The 7,101-nt window shown below is 39.9% G+C and overlaps 1 pseudogene; it reads right to left on the bottom strand.

The window, feature by feature from the left end:
- Positions 1-3,550: 3,550 nt before the first annotated feature.
- Positions 3,551-3,619, bottom strand: LOC112840639 (U4 spliceosomal RNA; annotated as a pseudogene).
- Positions 3,620-7,101: the final 3,482 nt, after the last annotated feature.

Below are 7,101 nucleotides of genomic sequence, written 5' to 3'. Positions count from 1 at the left end.
TCCATACCAAATTTGAGGACAATGGCCATGTGACTTTGCTAAGTTATTCCATCCTTTGAAGACTCAGTTGCTTTATCTGCAAAATGGGACTAGTACTTGCAGTCATGACTATTTCAGAAGTGTTGAGGGACAAACAAAGTGATATACAAGAACAGAGCAAGGTACCATGGAAGTGAGAGGTAGAGGTGTGTCTAGTGGGATGTGAGAATTAGTCCAAAACCTCCCTAGAGCTGAAGGTTTTCCTTTTTTTTTTTTAAAGATGTATTTATTTTTATTTGAGAGACAGAGAGAGAGAGCACAGAGGGAGAGAGAGAGGGAGAAGCAGACTCCCGGCTGAGCAAGGGAGCCCGATGTGGGGCTCGATCCCAGGACCCCGGGATCATGACCTGAGCTGAAGGCAGACGCTTAACTGACTGAGCCACCCAGGTGCCCCGAGCTGAAGGTTTTCAAGCCAGTGTATACATTTATAGACATTTATTATCATGGCTGTCATCTGTAACAACTTTGCTGTAATGGAACCGATTCATGTGATTAGTTTTAGAAGTCAAATAGAATCACAGGCCTTTATAATAAAACATCAGTTACCATTCACTTTCCAATTTCTACCACCTCTCAAGACAACATTTCTCAATTCATTTAGGTGTCTCTTCTGGTATTTACCACCCAGTTTCCAATTCATTTAGGTGTCTCTTCTGGTATTTACCACCCAGTTTCTAAAAAATGTGCTATTTCTTGATTTTTCAGTGTTAAAACATCATGTACTAACTTCCCACTAAGGAAGCTGAGGCTGATCTTCTTTGGCTGGTGCTGTGTCTGGTTACTGCCCCATCCCTGCCCAACAACACACACGAATACGCACTCCATCTACATTTTTAATCCTAGTTACAGTGCAGAGCCCTTTAATCATACCCAGTACTTTCTATGTATTCATTAATCCATCCTCAGCGTCTGTGTGGTACTATAAATTTCCTCTCGATACGGTTCCACACATCAGATGTTCTCTGTTTCTGTGTGTTTTTCTTTTTGGAGATCGGGGCTAGATAAAGAGGTGTCCCCTAGAGCTCTTCCTCTTCCAACTCAAATCTAGAACGGTGGTTCTCTGGACCTGCTTCACAGCTGTGATTGCTGTGGGACTACCCTTGACCTCTCTGCAGGGCATCCCTTATTTCCTGAATCCCACCTTCCTGTCTTATTTTATTCCCTCTTTGTGATGGAAAATGGTGCAAGGGAAATAATTTTTGTGACTTTGCATCTCTGAAAAAAAATTTTTTTCTTACCATTACCCTTTTTGATGGTTTAGATCAATATAGAATTCTAGACCGAAAATCAATTCCCCTTATATTTTGAATATCTTTTGTTGTTGTTGTTGTTTGGTTTCTTCGTTTGTTTTTGTCTTCTGTGGCAAATCTAGCTGTTGAGAAGTCTGATGTCCGAGTCTTTATATGTGAACTATTTTCCTCTTTGGAAACTTTTATGATCTCCTTTTTCTTGGTTTTCTGAATTTTAATGATGATGTATCTTGGTGGAGGTCTTTTAAAACTAATTCTGCTGGGCATTCAGTGGCCCTTTCAAATAGGAAATACACGGTCTTCAGTTCTGAGGTTCTAAAACATTTTCTTTAAATTTTCTTCTCAGTTATTTTCCCAACACTTGCTATTTGGATGTTGGAACTTCTGAGTTGATCTTTGATTTTATTTCTCTTCTCTTTTCTCTTCTATTGTCCATCTGTGACCTTCTGTTTTACTTTGTGGGACATTGACTCATTTAAAAATGAATCCCTACAATGAATTTTTATACTTCTATATTTTTTATTTCCAACAGTTCTTTCCTATTCTCTGAGTGTTCTCCTCATTTATATCTTTTTGTTCTTATTAGTGGATCCAGGCAGGACCTAGGTCTCTAAAATATTAAATGAGTTTTTATTATTTTTCTTCTGTCCCCTCCATTTCTTTTCTCCCTTAATTTTCTCTCATCTGTTTATTTTTGTTTCTGTCCCTTACGTTAGAAATTTTCCTCATGTCTCTGGCCATCAGCGGTTCCTAGTTCAAATCTGAATGAACCGTGCACACGCACCTGGGCACACCCATGCTGACTGGAGGGGCTGTTGAGGAGGCAAGCCTAACTGGCTAGTGCAGCAATGCAATTGGCAGAATGCTGGCCCCCCAAAGATGGCTGCGCTCTAACCCCTGGCACTTATGATTGTGTTAGGTTACATAGCAAAGGGGAATTAAATGTTGTAAATCAGCCGATCCTAAGATAGATTCTCTGTGGCCCCAGTGTAATCACAAGAATCCTTAGAGTGGAAGATGGGGCAGCAGGAGAGAGTCGGGGGAAGAGATGTGGCAACCAGACTGGAGTGATGCCATGTGAGGACTCAACTCACATGGCAAGAAAATGGAAAAGGCAAGGAAATGGATTCTCCCCTCGAGCCTCCAGAAAGGAAGACACCGCTCTTGACAGCTTGATTGCAGCCCAATGAGACTCCTGTAAGACTTCCTAACTTTAGAACTGCAAGACAATAACTATGTTTTTGAAGCCACTAAGTTTTTGATAATTTGTTACAGCAGCTTCAGAAAATGGATATGAAGACTCACAAATGTTACAGCTAAGGAAGCTGGGAGAGTCAAAATAGTCAGGAAAATGTTTTTGAGACCTTGCCACAGTGGGAGGAGCAAGAGGTCTCCGGAATTCAGCTCAATTCATGGTGCCTGCTATGTCCATCTGGAGAATTCTGCTGTCTTCTCAATAGCCCCGAGGACATCCACTTGGACAGGAATTTGGGGCTTTCTAGTTAACCCTGAACACACCTAACTTCTTTTTCTTTTAAGATTTTATTTATTATTTATTTGAGAGACAGACAGACAGACATAGTGAGAGAGAGCACAAGCAGGGAGGAGAAGGAGAAGCAGGCTCCCTGGTGCAGGACTTGATCCCAGGACCCTGGGATCATGACCTGAGCCGAAGGCCGCCGCTTAACCGACTGAGCCACCCAGGCGCCCCCTAACTTCTTTTTCCAATATTTTCTTATCATGATTTGCCTCAGGTCTCCCCTACCTATGAAGGAGAAAGCGAGGACATTTCAGAATCGACATATGCGCTGTCTCCTTAACTGTTTATACTAGTTTGGGTGGCGATACGGCCACCTGACTTGAGATACTGAACAGTGGTCAAGCCCAGCTAGATCGGGACCAAGAACCATGTCATGTGGCTCATCTTTTCACTCTCTTAATAATACCTTTTGAGGACCTGAAACTAATTAACTAATTAATTAATTCTCTTAGTTTTTGTTTAGTTGAAGATGTTTTCATTTCACCTTCATTCTTTTTTTTTTTAAAGATTTATTTATTTATTCTAGAGAGCGAGAGCTCACACACGAACAGCAGGGAGGGGCAGAGGGAGAGGAAGAGAGAATCTTCAAGTAGACTCTGAGCTGAGTGTACAGCCTGACACGGGGCTCGATCTCACAACCCTGAGCTCATGACCTGAGCTGAAATCAAGAATTAGACGCTTAACCCACTGAGTCACCCAGGTGCCCCTCACTCACCTTCATTCTTTCAATTAGCAATAATCGTGCCTCGGATAAACCTCATTGGTTCTGATACTGCCACTGCGCAAAGCTTACTCACCTTCATTCTTAAAGGACGTTTTCCTTGGATATAGGCCGGCTTTTACTTTCTTTTAGTTAACTACTTACCTCTGTTGTTTCTATGAAGAAATCCACTTTAAGTTCAACTGTTACTCCTGTGAAGGTAATCTGTTTTTTTACCCCTTTGGTTGCATTTAAGATCTGCATTTTGTCTTTATTTATTTATTTATTTATTTATTTATTTTAGTATTTTCACTATAGTGTGCTTAGATGTGGGGATAATGTGTGTAGATAGATATACACACGTATACAAAAATATAAAATACATATGATATATATATTTTTAATGTAGTTGGCTTAGGGGTATAGAACCTTTTAAATCTATGGCTTAATATTTTCCAGCATTTTTGTAAAGTTCTCAGCTGTTATATCTCTAAATATTGTCTCTGCCTTGTTTTCCCTCGGCTCTCCTGACATGCCAAGTGTATGTGTGTTAGACTCTCACCACATCTTCTCTGTTTCTTACTCTCCTACTTTCCATTGTTTGGTCTCTCCATGCTTCATTCTGGACATTTTCTTTTCACCAGTTCATAAATTCCATAATTACCTTTTCAGATTAATTTAATCTATTTTTAAATCCACTGAGTTTTAAAAATAGACTTTTGTATTTTTTAGTTCTGGAATACTCTTTAAAAACATAGTTCTCCTTCTCTGCCAAAATTCTCCATAGTGGCTTTTGTCATCTGAAATACACGTGCATAGATATTTTAAAGTTCATGTCCAGCAACTCCCGTTTCTATAGTCCCTGTAAGTCTGTTTCTATTGCCTACTCTTTCTCTTAGTTTCTCTTCTCTTCTCTGTGCTTGTTAATTCTTATTGTGTGCTGACCATTAGTTTTGAAAAATTCTTTGCTAAAAGAATTTGAAGACTAGAATAATATTGCCTTGCTCCAGAAAGGATGTATGCTTGCTTCTGCTGTGCATGTAGGAAGGCCAACACTTGGAGTTACCTAATCCAGTTCCAGACATTGAGAGACCTTTGAGCTGAATTGCAGCCTCTTTGAGAGCAATCTACTGCTGTCCATTTGCTCCTACGGTACAGCCTTTCTGTGACCCCAACCCAAAAGGAAATGGGTTCATCAGACCATCCCTGTACACTGGCTCACCCCTATTTTGCTCAGCTCTGCACTCCCTTCCTGGGACACCAAGCCCTACAAATGTGCTGCTGGACCTTTCAGCCGCTTCTCTAGAGTCAACACACACTCCCGGAGGAGGAGGGGCCCAGCTACTGGGCTTACCTCTCTGGACCTTTGGTCTGGCTTCTAGATCTTTCTTTAATAATTCTTTTTGTTAGCTCACTAACAAGACTTAATGATGCCTTCAAGAGCAGTTTTTAAAAGATTTTATCTACTTTTAGTATTTGTTCTCAGCAGAAGGGTTGTCCTAAATTAACGGATTCCCATCACCAAGAGCTGGAAGTTCTCTTCAGCAGAGGAGCTCTGACCACCAGCATTTATTCTTTAACATTTAATATCAGACATTGTTCAGTAGCAAGAGTTGTATTTGAGAATACCTTTGATGGAGAGAGAGAGAAGGAAAGAGAGAGAGAGAGAGAGCAAGACATTCAATATGTTGGCAGAAGAGGGGTTCAGGCTAACTTCGGACCACAACCAGCTTCCAGTTGCAGCCCTTTGGTTCAAAGATTGGCTTGGGCAAGAATTTTTGTTCTTCTCTTTAATTTAAAAAAAGGCTCTTAGTGCTATAAATCCCATAGGGTCCTTTCAAAATGAATCATGCCCATATAGATACATTTCCCTTGATGTTATAAAAATATATTTAAAACATCTCCTAAAAGAGAAATACATACCAAGCCCTAAAACATATTTTAGATTTAGATTTTCCAACTCAGGCAATTTGGAAAATAACTGGAAAATATTTTTGTGAGCTCTTCTGAGCTCCCCTTCATTACTTGACTCATTCATTAAAAATGCATCATTGGACTTCCACTGATTTCCTAAGCTAGGGCTCCAAACACTGGGAGTATGCACTCCTTAGCCTCAGAGAATTTATAATCTAGTGAAAACCAGACAGGTGAAAACCATCTAAAGTGATAAATATGCATAAGGTCTTATAATGAGATGCACATATATTATGGAGCCCAATATCAAGAACAAACATTTATGAGTTATTCTGCTTCACTGATTATTTGTCATAAAGCTCCATGGCAGTTCAGAGTTGTTGACCACATTTGGCTTCCTCTGAGAAATTCAAAAGTACCTGGATAATCTAAAAGGCTTCATTTGTTAATAACCACTAAGACTTATGAACTAAAAAGTAGTATAAAATAATAGGCAAAGGGAACAGGTACAGGAGTGCCTGGGTGTGAATTCTTGCTAGGTGAGTGACCTTGATGGGGTCATTTGGCCTCCATACTCCTCTGTTTATTCTTCCGTAAAATAAGGATGAGAACACCTGCCTTGTAACACGCTCCTGCAGAACAAAGGGGCTGCGATCAATCTTGCACTTAGAACATTCTGGGGCCTGGTAAAGTAGTCACTGTAAATTCTTCTTCTTCTTCTTTTTTTTTTTTCCTGAAGGCACAGTCATGGTTAAACATTTACTTGGGAGAATTGAAGTACAAATAAGAAAATACTTTGTGAATTATTAGCAACAATATCCACATCAAGAGGGAAGAGGGGAAATCTGTTTTGTTTCCAGCCAAGAGTTATTTAAACAAATATCTTTCCTTTCCCCACTCAAATGTGTGGTGTAACTTTGTCCTTCCAAGATATCTTTTTGATTTTTCTTATCCTTACACCTGAAAGAATTGGCTAATGACATTTGTTACTGGAGGCGATTTTACTGAAAGAATACTGACTTTCTCAATGTGGAGGGACCTGAGCCCCTGCGAGGAAGGTTCTCTCCTGTCCTCATCACCTGAACTCACACTGATAATACAGCTGTTCTCCTGCCCACCTCAATCCTCTCTCTTCCTGCCTCTAACTGGAACTTTTGACTTTGGCTAATTGCATGAATATCATCATGATTATTGAGTCAATTTATTAAATAACTTGGGATAGAATACGAATAGCACTGTATTTACCAATTACTACCCACCAAAATGTTGTGTCTAATTAAAATTTAAATTGACCTAAAACAGTAAAAAAATACTTTCGCTAATGATGAGCCCTATTCATCGGGCAACTTTTTTTCTGCACGGCCCTTTAATGTTGATATTCTTAGAGATTGTGTCCTACGGCTTGTTCTTTGCTCGCCATTTTTCCTTGAAATCACATCCATGCCAAGGATTTCCTTCCCTACTGCTTTGTATCTTTTGCACAGACTTTGTCCTGAATTCCAGACATCAATCCAACTTCCTCCAGGACAGCTCCCATCAGGATATCCCACGGACCCCTCAACCTCAACGTGTCTAAAGCAACTAACAATTTTCCTCCCCAAATTACACTGCCTCCAAAATTCTTTAACTATTCTTTATTGACTCAGTAACTCAAGCCA

The sequence above is a fragment of the Callorhinus ursinus genome, unplaced genomic scaffold, assembly GCF_003265705.2.
Source record: "Callorhinus ursinus isolate GAN/ISIS: 27379988/994484 unplaced genomic scaffold, GSC_fseal_2.0 scaffold19, whole genome shotgun sequence".
In the NCBI taxonomy this organism is placed as follows: domain Eukaryota; kingdom Metazoa; phylum Chordata; class Mammalia; order Carnivora; family Otariidae; genus Callorhinus; species Callorhinus ursinus.
This window is presented reverse-complemented; position numbering and strand designations above follow the sequence as displayed.